The sequence below is a fragment of the Oreochromis aureus genome, linkage group 20, assembly GCF_013358895.1.
Source record: "Oreochromis aureus strain Israel breed Guangdong linkage group 20, ZZ_aureus, whole genome shotgun sequence".
In the NCBI taxonomy this organism is placed as follows: domain Eukaryota; kingdom Metazoa; phylum Chordata; class Actinopteri; order Cichliformes; family Cichlidae; genus Oreochromis; species Oreochromis aureus.
In genome coordinates, this window is record NC_052961.1 from 11,762,178 (window position 1) to 11,777,668 (window position 15,491).

The window sequence follows — 15,491 nt, forward strand, 5'->3', positions numbered from 1 at the left end:
GCTGTCCAAAGAATCTGCTCTCTCACCACATTTATTACGCCATTTGGTAGATACCATTTCAATCGTTTGCCATTTGGTATTTCCAGTGCACCAGAGCATTTCCAAAACATGATGGTGCGGAAGTGACAGCCGGCCTCACGGGAGTGCCACATGGACGACATCCTGGTCTGGGGATCCACGAAAGAGGAGCACGACATGAGACTCCACGCTGTCCTCTGCAGAGAACACCCTGAACATGTCAAAATGTGAGTTTGGCAAAAGAGAGTGAAATTCTTAGGATTCATTGTGTCATCCGAAGGCATGAGTCCTGACCCTGACAAAACTAGTGCGGTGCAGAATATGAAAGAGCCAGGCACCGTACTGAGAAAGCTTCTTAGGAATGGTGAATCAGTTGGGGAAATTCATCCCAAACCTCTCTGAAAAAGACAAACCACTGAGAGACTTGCTTTCAACTAAAAACATGTGGTACTGGGGGCATGAGCAACAAAATGCATTTAGCAGTTTAAAAGAAGAACTGTCATCCGCTCCAGTACTGCAACTTTACGACCCAAACAAACCCCAAAAGATCTCAGCAGATGCCTCTTCATACGGGTTGGGGGCAGTTTTGCTACAGAAAGACAGTGACGTGTGGTCACCAGTCGCGTATGCCTCACGATCATTGACACCCACAGAGCAGCGCTATGCTCAGCTGGAAAAAGAAGCGCTGGCGCTCACCTGGGCCTGTGAAAGATTCAGTGACTTTATTCTGGGGCTGCACTTTGAGCTTGAGACCGACCATAAGCCACTCGTGAGCCTACTTGGAGGGCAGGCCTTGGATTTGCTTCCACCGCGGATACAGAGATTCCGCATGCGCCTAATGAGGTATTCTTACACTATAAGGCACATTCCAGGCAAAAGCCTCACCACAGCCGACACGCTGTCACGGTTACCGCTGACACACAGTGTGATTTCCAGAGACAATGATCTTATGGAGGACACTGATATTTACGTTGACACAGTGCTGGAGGGCCTTCCTACTAGCAGCAAATACCTTGCAGATCTCCGTGAGCAGCTACAGTCTGACAGCGTCTGTTCCCAAGTCATGAAGTTCTGTGCAGAGGGCTGGCCTGACAGGAACCAGCTGCAGGGTGTAGTAAAACACTACTGGTCGGAAAGAGCAGTTTTGAGCGTTCACAATGGACTACTACTGCGAGGCACAAGGTTGGTCATACCTGCAAACATGCGAAATGCAGTTTTGGACAAAATACACGAGGGTCACCAAGGGGTAGTTAAGTGTCGAGAACGCGCCCGACAAGCAGTGTGGTGGCCAGGCTTAAGTAACCAGATCAGTGAACTTGTCCTTGAGTGCAGGCTTTGCATACAGGAGAGGGTTAATGTGAGGGAACCTCTTATGCCCACACGTTTACCTGAAAGGCCATGGCAGAATTTAGGAGCTGATTTGTTCACACTAAAAGACAAAAACTATCTGTTGGTAGTAGATTATTTCTCGAGATATGTCGAGATTGCTCAACTCAGCCCGACTCGTTCAGCCAATGTGATTGTGCATTTAAAGTCAATATTTGCACGCCATGGAATACCTGAAACATTGATTACTGATAATGGCCCACAATTTGCATGTCAAGAGATGAAAGACTTTGCAAAGGACTACTGTTTTGAGCATGTCACCAGTAGTCCCAGGTACCCGCAGAGCAACGGCGAGGCGGAGAGAGGTGTCCAGACCATCAAAAATCTCCTCAAAAAAGCCAGCGATCCATACAAGGCATTGCTGGCATACAGAACAACAGCACTGGCGAATGGCTACAGCCCGGCTCAACTTCTCATGGGGCGCAGGCTTCGTACTACTTTACCAATGCTTCCTGAAACCTTAGAGCCATGTCTGCCTGATTTTCAGCAGATTTGTCGTTCTGAGAGAGAGAAAAGGCTGAGACAAACCGAATGTTTTAACAAAAGACATAGAACAAGAGAACTGGATAAATTGTTGCCAGGGCAACCAGTCTGGATCACGGATGCAAAAGCACAAGGCACAGTGACATCAGTCCACCCGACTCCACGATCGTACATCATCAGTGGACCCCAAGGGACGATCAGAAGAAACCGCAGTCATCTTGTGCCGATCCCACAAACAGAGACTCAAACCGAGGCAAAACAGATCCAGTCCACCCCTATAGAGACTGTTTCTGAGCCAAGCGCACCCCATACACCAGGTGTGGTTAGAACCCGGTCTGGTAGGGAAGTGATTAAACCAAAAAGACTTGATCTGTGAAGCTAATTGTTTGGAAAGGAAAAAGTTGTATTTTGAAATGCTAAGTTTTGTTTTTGAGAATAGCATGTTCGAAAGGGAAAACGGTTTGACATATGTTACAAGAGAAAAGTAAGTGTTTATGAAAATACCGAGTTTATGTTTCCTGAAATGCTGGGGTATGTCTGTATTGAGAAGAAATATTATGCAGTTATGGTTTGTTTGAAGAGCGAAAGAATGTACCAGCCTAACTTCAGTAAGGGGGATGTGGTGTAATCTATATTGATATACATGCATGCGCCACTAGGCGGCAGTACTTACCCACTAAACAGGAAATGTGTGGTATGTAAGCAGCACGAGAGACGCTAAAATAAAAGATGGTTGTTGCTCCACGTTAACGCTTGAGCGAGAGTTTATTCAAGAGCCCAACACAACAGAGATGAGCTGAGATGTGGGTGCCCAGAAACCTGAATGTAGAGACAGATTCTAACCGTCCTCTGTCCACCTGTCTGTGCCTCCTGAAGTCCGTTTGGAGTTGTTTTGTTTTAAGGAGCAGCAGCAGGACAAGTTCTCTACCGCTGCCCTCTACACTGTATTATCTCCATTAGAGATAAACCCAACCACCGTGGTGTCACCGGCATACTTGATGATGACGTTGGTTGGATGCATTGGCATGCAGTGGAAGGGTGGAGAATGCAGCCCTGCAAGATCTGGTGCTGAGTGATGGGGGGCTGAGTTGGACTGATTGAGGCTGGTTGGTGAGGAAGGTTTTGATCCAGTAGCAGGTGGCAGGGGGGATCTGACTGTGGTCCAGTTTGGTGGTGAGGATGTCTGGGATTATGGTGTTAAACACTGAGCGGTAGTCCCCGAAGAGCATCCTCACGTAGCTCTCCCTGTTCTCCAGATGGCTCAGCGCTCTGTGAAGGATGATGGTGATGGCATCCTCTGTGGACTGATTAGCTCTGCAAGCAAACTGGTGGGGGTTAAGGGAGGGAGATCTCTGTTGTACTTAAACATTATATGCTGTGAGTGCTATAGGTCTGTAGTCACTGAGGCTGTCTATACTAGTCTTTTTGGGGATGAGAATGATAGTGGAGGCATTCAGTGCGTACTGGAAAGCTCGAATACATTATTATAAAATTGTTGTACCCCAAAATGATTATGTGGTGTAGATGTGACAAATCTGTATGTATCCCAGTGGAATAGATATGAGTAGACAGAAAGTGAGAGAGTGAAGACCACCAATTAGTGGTGGTTCCCATAAGCTCTGTATCATCTCCTCACTGAACAGCTTGAGCATAATCACTGTGATGAACTGTGACTGATGTCAGTAAATCTGACCGTAATTGGGACCAAGAAGATTGAATCCAGGCAGCTCTGTGTCCAATCAAGGTGATGACTGCTCCCGTGGGGAGACATGGTGTTTTTACCATGCCGGTTTAAGCACTTGCACCCTTAACCACACAGCTGGGATGTTTGCAAAGAAATAAGTGATACTGTCTGTTTAATTCAACATGTTTGTTAATAATCTCTGCTAATCTGCTTTACCCACAGCAGCAGAACTAATCTGTCTTCACATTGTTTACACTCTGAGGGAGGGTAACGTCGTGCACATACCAGAGACTTAAGAGTTTATTCATCAGCCCTGTGGATGAAGCTGCTAACAAGACATCACTGGTCTAAAATAAACATCGATAGCCAGATCTGGCTATGCATAGATATATTAGATGCGTTGAGATGTTCTTGCAGAGAGAGGACCACTTGCTACATCAGCCTGTCCAAGGAGTCCCCAAGGATTATATCCAACCGAGACTAGATATACCAGATCATCAAAGATAAGGCAGTACCCTACTCTCAAAATCAGATGCTTTGAAAGAATACTGCCTTATTCTAGGCCATAATCACCATGATTTACATATATGTAGATCAAAATCATACGCACTTCACAAATGTTTAGAAAAACAGATTTTCTCCTGCACAAGCAGTAAACATCTGAATATAAAGAGGGTAACATGGTGGGAATTTAGCAACCTGAATCAGATGAAAGTTTGTCTGTTCTACAAAACACTCATGGCTGATTATACTGGTTCATCTTTAAAGTACTGTTCACAGACATATGAGCAGTAAGCTGTTAGCAGTGATGGAATATAACAGAGTGAATTTGCTCAAGTACATTACACTGGTAAAAATTTGAGGTATCTGTACTTTCCTTGAATAAATCTAATACTGTTACATGTATCTAGCTACAATAGTTATCTTCCAGTTAAAAGGCTAAAGAACATAGATCAAAATGCGGATGACTTAAATTGATTCAATTACAAAAATAGCAAAAATGTCAGTCCCAGTCTCCCAAGCTGCAAAACTCAGATATGTCCCGTTATGTCTAATTAACATAATTTCAAAACTGCTTTTGAAATTAAAATAATATAGCAACACGTGCAAAGAGATCTACTGTAAGAGGATGCTGCCAACCATTTACTAGACAGACAGACAGACAGACAGACAGATAGATAGATAGATAGATAGATAGATAGATGAGGTGGTAGAATTAAGAACAGCATCTGAAAAATACCTGTATTAAGAAGTAGAAAAAACCCCAGCAGTTGACCCAGAAATACTGACACATTGCCTGCGTCTGGAGCATCAAAGGCTTTACTGTGACCCAACAATACTAAAGCAGAGCAATTTCTTGTATTTTCTTTGTCATTCATTACGCTGTCTCTCTACCCTGATTAGTACCACTGTATCAAATGAGAATATGTATACAGTGTAAGAATTCAAAAGCGATTGCTACTCTAAATCCATAGCAAATCATTATCTGCAGCTCTTTAGCTTTATGGAGCATAAAGCCAGTTTTAGCTCGGTGCTTAACTGTTCAGTTCATAAATTTTATATGACAGTGGTCCTAATGCAGAGCCTTGGGGGACGCCACAAGACAATAAGTCCAACATTCACTCTCCTTTTAGTTGTTTTTGATCTATACCATGTCTTAAGGGAAGCATCTGGCCATGTTTCTTTTGAAGCACTTTTTTTTTTGTTTTTATCAGCTAAACACTAACTGAGGTTTTCTAAAACTTCACAGAAAGGATGAACAAAAAAAAAAAAGTTGAACAAAACAAAGTTACAGGCCAGGCAGCAAAGCAAAAGTTAAAACTCACTCTAAAATTCTGTAAAGCAGAGGGAAGCTGCAGATTCAGAGGACAATTCTCTATAGGTTTGTCACTACGAGTGACCCTCTCACATTGTCACATTGTTTTCACAGTGTCATTTGTTACGTGACGAAGTAAACATCACTGGTGAAAAGAGGTTGTATAAGAGGTTGCTGGTATATTGTATTCTACAGTCAGATGGTAGCAGTAAATCTTACATTCCCTTTTTTTTTGGTAGAATCGCAACATTGAATGTTTATGTTTTTTATAAGCCAAGACAGTTTAATATTACAGACACTCAAGCAGGCGAACTGTGCTACTGGTGCTGTGGACATCAGGTTTCCTTGTGGAATACAAATGGGCCAAAAAACAGCTCTTATGAAGACGGACATTTTTTGAACTCAGACAAAAGAGGAACTTAAACCTCTAAACTACTCAATCATGACTAATGCTTGTAAAAGAAATTGAGTCGCAAAGCAAAAGGACTTAATGAGATTATGCTACCCATAATTAACAATCTGTGAAACACATTTCCCAAAACCAAGAACAGAGCTGCTTTTTTGTTCGCCGTCAAGCTTAAGAATGTGTGAATTATCATCCAAGCACACATTTACCCCACTTTTCAGAGTTGACAATGCAGAGCTTCTGACCAATATTCTTAATCTGCCACTCAAAATACATTTAGCCTTTGTGAGAACAAATGTGCATTGCCGAAACACTGGTTGTGGAGACTCTGTGCAGCCTATTAGAACCATTGTTCCTCTTTATCTGTTGAATGCAGCCAACGACTAAAGCTTGTGCGTCTGGGGACGGTGCTGCTGTTTTATGCATATTACAGGGAGAATACAAGGATTGTCCTGCGGATTATAATCTATCTGCTGAATACCACACTGCTATATAAACAAATTTGATTGAAGAACTGAAGAATGGAAGGATGACATAAACTGCCTGCAAGCACTTTAACATTCACACATTCTGCACATAAGCACTCAGATGCAATCTATGACATGTGGATGATAAAAAGCAAGTGGCTTGCATTATCGGTCTATCAGGGCAGCACACTTCAGTGACCAATTCGACCCGAGAGATAACATTGTAAGATTTCATTTAATTCCTCAGCCTTGATTTGTAAAATTTTATTGAATCTAAGACAGTTCCCAATACCCATCTGCAGACGCCTGTGATAGGCATTCCAGCATCATGTCCTCAGGGATCGACACCCAGGCCTGGGCCAAGACTGAGAGCATGACAGAAACACTAGGCATGGAAAAAGGGAGAGGAGCAGAAATAATTATAAGAGCAACTGAGGCGTATCGGCTTGTCCTTGCCTCAAAATGAAAAGCAGGATGAAACATGATGGCACAAATCAACTGCAAGCCCATATACAGTACCTGATTCACTCATAACATCTGTGTAATTACACACCAAGAACCTCATATTACTGGAATTCTGTTACCAAATTGTGCCATTTGAACATTTCTGGCCAGGACCCAGAATAATTAAGTGTATCATTACCCTGAACTGAAATTGTCCACGAGCAGGGAGCTGTAGTGACGGCAGCTTTCTCTGGAAATGTGGGAGGCATTAATGACTAACTTATTTTGATACCCACATTGATTTATGTTGTTTTATTGTCTCTTGTTGGTGCTGAAAGGTTTAGTGAACACTGGCCTTTGTAACTGTGAATGAGCGCTACAGTGGCTGAAGTGAATCAATGTCCTCCGAGGTTCTTTGTGTTTCAAGGACAGTCTCTCCTGAGTCTCTGCCTGACATGATGAGGTTGTTGACTGTCACAGCTGCCTCACTAAGCCCGCCAAAGGTGTGTGATTAAATTCCCATTCTTTTTCTAAAGAGAAGTGGAGCCATTTAGAAACCTATAAACCACATGGACAAGTCAATAAAATGTCTTTAAAGCAGACCTTATAGGTTCTCTCAGAAGGAAATTACAATAGAAAAAGGATGCCTTTGTGTGCAGCACACAGTATGTATGAACACAGGGATTTTTTTCCCTTTCATGTAGTTGAGCAACAGTTTTAAAGGAGCTGTCAATAGCTGCACAGGTGGAAAGTCAACCTAATTTTCTGCTTTGCAGGTTGAAGAATCCATTCTTTTTCTTTTTATGTTATTTTGAAGAACCAGCTGAAACCATTAAACAACCAATGTATACGGTTTTGCTGGAAGAAATTAAAAATAATATGGACTTTTTTAGGCTGCTACTACAGAGAGCGAGAGTCTGAGGTTGGCTGCAATAGGAAACACTGGGCGACACATTGGTCCTTTGATATCACACCCCTTTTAAAATATTCATCTTAATCTGTTCAGTATAATTAGTAGTTTATTATTGTTTGAATTTTATTCCAATAAGTTACTGAAACAAGCAGTTAATTGATTTCACTAATTTGTCTGTGCTCGTAAATGTGATTTTGCTTTTTTTTTTTTTCATTTTAGCACAGCTCTGCATTTTGTTGGTAAAATTAAAATTCAATCATCTCAATTGTTTTTTTTTTTTTTTTTTTTTTTTACATGGCACCATGTCACAGCAACAGTTGGTTAAAGTAGCTTTATACTATTACGCAAAGACCCCGCAGTATTCTGCGGAAAAAACCAACAGTCAAGCAACCCCCCAGGGCTAAGCACTTTGCAATAGTGGGAAGATAAAACTCCCTTTTAACAGGAAGAAACCTCCAGCAAAAACCAGGGTCAGGGAGGGGCAGCCATCTGCTGTGACCAGTTTGAGGCTGAGGGCAAAGAGAAAAGAAGAAAGTGGAGAGAAAAGAAAAAGAGAGCACAGGCAGGCAGGACAAAACATAAAGTAAAATGTAGTGGTAGTTTATGTTGAGTCACTCTCAACTAATCTAGTATTGCAAATATCTAGTAGCGCACCAAAATACCCCATTGCATCATGTTTTCCAAGTGCTAAAGTGCTCAGATTTTCTTTAATCTCTTCCCTGCCAGTAATAAATGAGTAGTGATTCACTAATTATTTAAGACCTCACAGAACATGTAAATAAAAGATATAAATTATAAATAAATTAATTATTAATAGATGATGATATATACAACAAAAAATACTTGTTCAAAACTAAAAATTATATTATATTATCATGAAATAACAAACTGAATTTAAGTTTTAATACACCAATTTTTTCTGTTGAGGAATGCAAGTAATATACGTATACTTTTAACATTAAAAGTATAATTTAGATTACAGAGTAATCTGCAATCTACAATCTACTGTTGTGGATTAGCTATTAGAGAAAAAATATTTTGGTATTTATTTAGAGCAGCTGTGTTGTAATAAATCTGTTAAACAAATGCTACAGGTGGTGGCATGGGTCACGTCCCAATGAGAAGGTTGGTGGCTCAGTCCCTGGCTCCTCCTGTCCATGTGTAGAGGTGTCCTTGGGCAAGATACTGAGTGTGTGTGAATGTTAGATACTGCTGTGGTGTGGTGGCAGGCACTATTGTCGCACAGCAAGAAGACTCTGGGTTTGAATCAAGCCTGGGGCCTTTCTGTGTGGAGTTCATGTTCTCCCTGACGTCCTCCCACAGTCCACAGACATGCATGGGGTTAGGTTAATTGGTGATTTTAAATTGCCCACAGGGGTCCCTGGGAAATATGTTGTCATTGGGCATTTGCAAATGTGATCTGTTCATCTACTAGTACATTTTATAAAATCAAATTACAGTTTGATTTGTAGGGCAGGCTAATTTGCTAACAACAAGAAAACAGCAGATTTATTTACCAAGTTATGTCTATTAAACCAAATCAGAAAGCTTCAGAAGACAATGATGATTTACAACTAAAGGAGCAAACTAGCAGTATAAGGAAATGTGATGATAGGGTATCAACTGTATACAGTTATAAAAAGCAAAGTGGAAACTATTTACTAGGTAAGGTTGGTGGTAAGCTTAAAGTGGTGGAGCTGACGTGTGAAGTACCATCATAATCTTTATGGGAACCTTGCTGATTTCTTTTTACATTGTTGAACTACGTTGTGTGCACATTATGTGTTAATGATGTCAAACCTTCCCCTTTTGTTGTACTCTTCAGTCCGTTGTTTTTGAACTAAAAAAAAAAATACTGAAATGATGGTTTGTTTCTAAAGAGGTGCAAAAAAACCCCATTCAACAACTTACACACAACCTGGGGTTCAGCAGATCTGAGAGGCCCTTACAGACGAAGACTTACTATAATGTAGCTGCCAATTAATGACTCAGAAATGTTAAAAAAAAAAACAACAACCCCAAAATGAAAACAATATCAGCTATTTTTTTTTTAATATCAGAACTGAAAACAGAAAATGAAAGGTTCTCACTGCAGGTTGTCATTAAAGCATTTCCCAAATGCACTTTTCACAATGTGTCAGACATGACATATTAGCAGTGAAAACTCAGCTTGCTAATACAAACTAATGCATATTAATGTATTCTTTTCAAACATGTCACTGCTTTATTTGCTATTTCTAATAACACTTACCTAAAATCAGTCCTCATAATTACAGTTTGGTTGACATGTTATTCCCCTTTTACTGTGCAACTGGTGTCAAAATATCACATTTTAGGAGAATGTAGCACTTTCAATGTCTGTATTCAGTGACACACTGGATTTCTAAAGATCTATATTATATGTGATAGTAATCTATGACCACACAATGTGTGAAACTATATTACTCTGCTGCTGTCGTCAAATAAGATATGTACACATCGAATGTGGCATAATGGAATTATGTATAAGCAAGCAGAAGCACCAATTGCCAGTCATGTTGACACACTTTATGCTTTTTGTGTGTCATTTTTCAAAGTTAAATGACACATGAAAAGTTTGGGTATGTTTAAGCATTTTAAAGACTACATGTCACAAAATGATGCAAAGAATCTGCAGCAATAACAAGCTTATCATTTACCATTTAATGATACAGGTGGATAAAACCCTTTAGCCCTATTGGCAAGAAAACGAATGCTCAATTTTAAAATGCTAATTGTATTAGTATTTAGTTTATTAATTCTATCTAGAAAAATATCAATAGAAACTAGACATCCTTTTCTTTATAATGAAGATGAGTATGTACTGTCACCCGAGGGTGCAAATGCAACAGAATTAGAAACAACATAACTCACAAAGTGAGCCCTGTGCTGACAGTCGGCTTTAATGTATTGTAATGTATTCATAAGGTCGTTCAGTGGTGATGGATTTGCTGAGCTTAAAGTGGTTCGCTAATAAACAAACTTGTTAAGTATTAATCTTCCACCATTGTAGTTCTGGATGCCTCACCATATGTACAGTTTAAACTCTGTCACTCGGACATATTTTTTTTTACAATTTTATAAAGAAGAATTAAAAAAAAATCTTAACAGTGGATGTATGGCGTGCAAAAATACTTTAAAGGTCAATTCTTACAACACACATAAGCAACAAAAGGAACTGAAATCTGAATTAGAAACTAAGACCAGTCCAATTCATTCATAATTTTCAAAAATATAACATGTTGGAAGCTGATAGTTCATAATTAAGGACATTAAGAACATGTGCTTGTTTTGCAGCTAAATTAAACAGCTTATATAAACAACAAAATCAGCAAAATATACACAAAAGACCCCAAATTAACCTCATCATCACAGAGTGAAGAGCATGATTGCAAGCACTGGCAGCATTATACAATAGCATGTTTCAAAAAGCAGCCCTCTTAGCTGTCTAAATAGGATGATTGCTGCTGGTCTGAAGGGTCCTTCAGTGAGAGGAGCTTTGGAGAAAAGAGATAGAGAAAGAGGTAGCATATGTGGGAGGTGCCAAATAAAACATCACTGATTAACTTGTTCAGTGCTGCGCAGTGATTGTGGTGTATGTATGCTTGCAGTATACAAACTGCAGTTTGTGTGAATTCCCACATCTAAAATTGGCACATTTACTTGGACTTCTAACAAAAGCTAATGAAAGATGTCTGGGCACAGACGCTCTTTGTTCTCACCTTTTCTCTGAGCAGCAGCCGCATCACAGCCAGGTGAAGGACTGGGTCAAGGGAGAGTATCTATTGTTATGGCCGAACCTTATTAGCCTTTAACAACATGATGATCTAATTACCTCTTCTTGTTACTGCCAAGTGTATAGCTAATAGCAAGGATCTATCACGACTTATTAACAAAAGCCGACTACCACAATTAATCAGTTGTCATGTGACAAATTACTCTTGCATAGCCTAATAAAACAGCTGTTTTCTTCCAAAGTAGCGTAACCACATAATTGTCAGCATTTATTACACTTAAATATGTAACATTAGTACCCCTTTAAACTATTTTTGAGCAGATTATATGTAATGGAGGTTCACCTTCTTTTTTAGAAAACAAGCAACGACTCTTGTTCCTTGTGCCTGAGCCAGTTTCTTCAGTGTATTAGCACAATCATTAAACTGTATATCTGTTCTCTCTGAAGCCACTCTCTCTGTCTCCATGCACAAACCCATGTGAACGACACACTGTTTGATTTGACTCGTCTGTTCTTTCAAATGAGAATTATGCAGGCAAAAGTGGTTGTGTAATACATCCTCCCTCCAGTCATGAATTTTGGACAACATTTTTATTAAGACAGAAGTGGTAATATTTATTTTCTTTAAGAGTGGTCAGTGTTATTATGTTGTTAAGTTGACATTATAGGTATTCTCATAACTTCTGGTTAACAGATGAAATTCCTCATAAAGTAGTGGTGTAAAATATAGTGGAGAGAACAAAAGAAAGACTTGCACTACACATCTACAATATACTGTATATGTTGTTTTTTGCTGTTGAGTTATGGCAATAGCACACAATGGATGATAGGACCATAGACTTATCAATAATGCATAAGATAGTGAGAGAAATGACAGGCACTCTGCTGGTAGGTTCTCTCCAGAAGCAAGCCATAAATTTGCAGGGCAATAATAATGACTCTTCTCAGGGAAATAAAGGCCACCCTCTGCTCCCCATAGTCATAAACCTGACTCACTCTTCCATTGGTTGGAAGAAAAATGCTTCCTCTCCCACCACACAGGAGTCATACACAGGAGGTACTTCAACCAGCCAACTTGATATGCAATCATCTCTCTTTACAGAGGAAAGAATACAATTTCAGTTTTTATATGAGCTATTTTCCTATTATGCCTGTGGAGGTGGGGAGAAATGGTGAGCAATGGTGAAATGAAGTTCAGCTGAACAGCTTGGAAAGGTATTCAGAAATGATTTCTGGTAATTCTTTTACTTCAGTCGTCTTTGAATCCTGTTATGCAGCCTGCTGTGTAGTAAAAAAAAATTATTTTATTATGTTTCTTTCATTATAATTTAAAATCTTACTTTTTTTCCTTGGGAATCAAAATATTGGAAATCAAATTAGGATGTCCATATCATCTTTTGCCAGGTGAGCTTCAAATTTTTGGAAAATAATGTAGAAGTTCTTAGGGTCAACTAACAAATTTACAATATACAATATTAGTTTCAAAAACAAGTAAAATCGGTAAAAAAAAAATGAATGTTTGTGGTTTTAGAACAAACACTGTAAGTTTAAAAAAATGGATGTGGTGAAGACAATGAGGAAGTGCCTTCAGCTTTAATTCTTTCTAATGTCCAGCACAGGGTCACTCCTTTGTCTGCAAAAAGGAGTTTGATCGTAAAGAGTGGGGAGATGATTGTGCTGCTCACTTAATCTGTGCCCTCAGTAAACATTTCCTTATGAGTTTTTGCTTTCAATTGCTGGTTCCACTTCTTATTTAATAGCATAGCTATGATCCCAGTGAGACTCAGAGAGACTCAAAAAGGACAATAAAGAAATCACTGCGGTGCTTTCTGAAAGTTTTTATTTAGATGTTGGACGTTTTTCACTCACTTTCAGTCCAGTCCTTGTACCTGACCAGTTTCAGAAGAATCTTCTTTTGTTTATTGTTTTTTGTTGTCGTACTTTGGTAAGCCACTGATGTATGAATCATAGCATAAAAAATGTAAAAAAAAAAAAAAAAACAACAACAACAACCAAAAAACCAAAAAAACATTATGTGTCACCACAACACTGGTTCTTAGCAGAAAAACAATTTTAAATTGTTGCTAGCAGCCTGACACAAAAACTGTTTGTTACCTGTTAAAAAACAATTGCACAGTTTGGCAGGCATAAAATAATATTTTTGTATCAGCAAGAGGATTACCAAAGAGCTTGGCATCTCAGCATTATCCTTAAAAAAAAAACAACTAAGGAAACTATATAAGTGGACAAGAAAAGTGCCAGACCTAAAAAATAAATAAATAAATAAAAACTCTCTACAGCAGATTAACAGTATCTAAAAGTCCTTAAGAAATTAAAAAATATCCAGCAACGACCTCACACGAGACCTGAGATGCATCAGACTGTTCAGTTGATCTATCTGTTTGCTGACACCTCATCAGAATCAGTCAAGAAGCCATTGTTAAGGAAGAGAAGCAGGGAGAGAATGCTGAAGTATGCCATATTACAGCGGGCCCCAACCTTTTTTGTGCCATGAACCGGTTTAATGTCAGACACAGACCGGCCTTTAGGTGTCACGGATAAATACAACAAAATAAAATGCTACGACCAAGACAAAAACTGTGGTATTTTGTAAATATAATAATAAATGTGAATTCACTGTGTAATTGCTGTTTATTAGCAGCGTCCTCCTGTATGTGCCAACAACGTTGAGAGTAACATCCTCCTCTCTGCCCCTTAATGCTCTCTCATCGCTATGGTAATGCGTAAATATTTCTTTCAAAATAAGACACACAACTACAACATGGGAAAAGACCCAGGGAAACTGAGTTAACGATAAAAACTCTGAAAACCATAAACTCCACACCCAAGCCTCATCTCGCGGGCCTGGGGGTTGGGGACCGCTGTCATATTACATAGGAAACAAGCTTAAAATCAATCATAACTGGTCTTATGGAGTGATGAATCCAAATTTTACATTTTTGGTTCAAATATGTCAGTGTATATAGAGAGGAGGTCAGGAGAGAGGTACAACAGAGTGTCTACATCCATCTGTAAAACACGGTGGAGGCTCTGTCATGGTTTTGGACTGCATTTCAGCCAGTGGTGTAAGGGTTCATCGCAAAAGTGATTGAATTATAAATGCAAAAAAATAACATCATAATTTGATCCATCATGAAATACTGGTTGGCAACAGCTTCATTTTACAGTATGACACACTGCCAAATAACTAAAAGCATACCTGCATAGAAAATAAAGTCAAGCCAAGCAAACACTGTTTTTGCCTTCTATACTTTATTATATACATTATTTAAATGTGTGTTTGCATCTTTCAAGCAATGCACCTATTTCAGACGGAGATTCAAATAATTTTATTAATCCTAAGAAAAGGCAGTTCATCTGCAACTTACCCACACAACCTTCTCACACAATCAAACTCACACAACCTCCAGTCTAAAAAAGTTTATCACACGGTTGTGTGTCAAGGCACAGATCAACAAACACTGAGGTAAGCTACCCGAGTCACACACAGCGGAGCACCCCCAGAAAACAGCAGGTTATTTCCCATTTCTTAGCAAAATATATAGAAATGAAACTTTCATATGAATGCATCATATATGTCATATGGAGCCCAACTGTTTCCCAAGGTTTCCAGTATTCTAGTAACCTAACCAGCTGTGGGCTGTTGGTTTACATTTACCATTCAAATACGAGAGACATAGTATTCAACATTTGGAGCCCTGATAATAAAGGAGAGTATGCTAGAGGACATGGATTTTGCCCTTGGGTGTCAGTCAGATCCACTCCATGGTTGTCACATTTGATTTTACTAAGAGAGCAATGATCAAAATGTTGAACTTGAGGATTTAATAATGGCAGTCAGCAAACCAGTGGGAATGGGGGACGTTAATGTGTCTTCATCTATCTTTTATCTATAGCATATGAAACCCTACCAAAATGCCTGTAGAGCCAGATACAGAGGGTAGCAGGATACAGATATGAACAAGAATAATGGAGCAAGATGGCTGAAAAACACTTGCTATGTGTTACAATATAACATTCTGTGTAGTTCTCTGATTTGTAAATATTCCATTGTTATCCAAGTTATAACTGTAGATTAAATTACACAAATATGACTTTA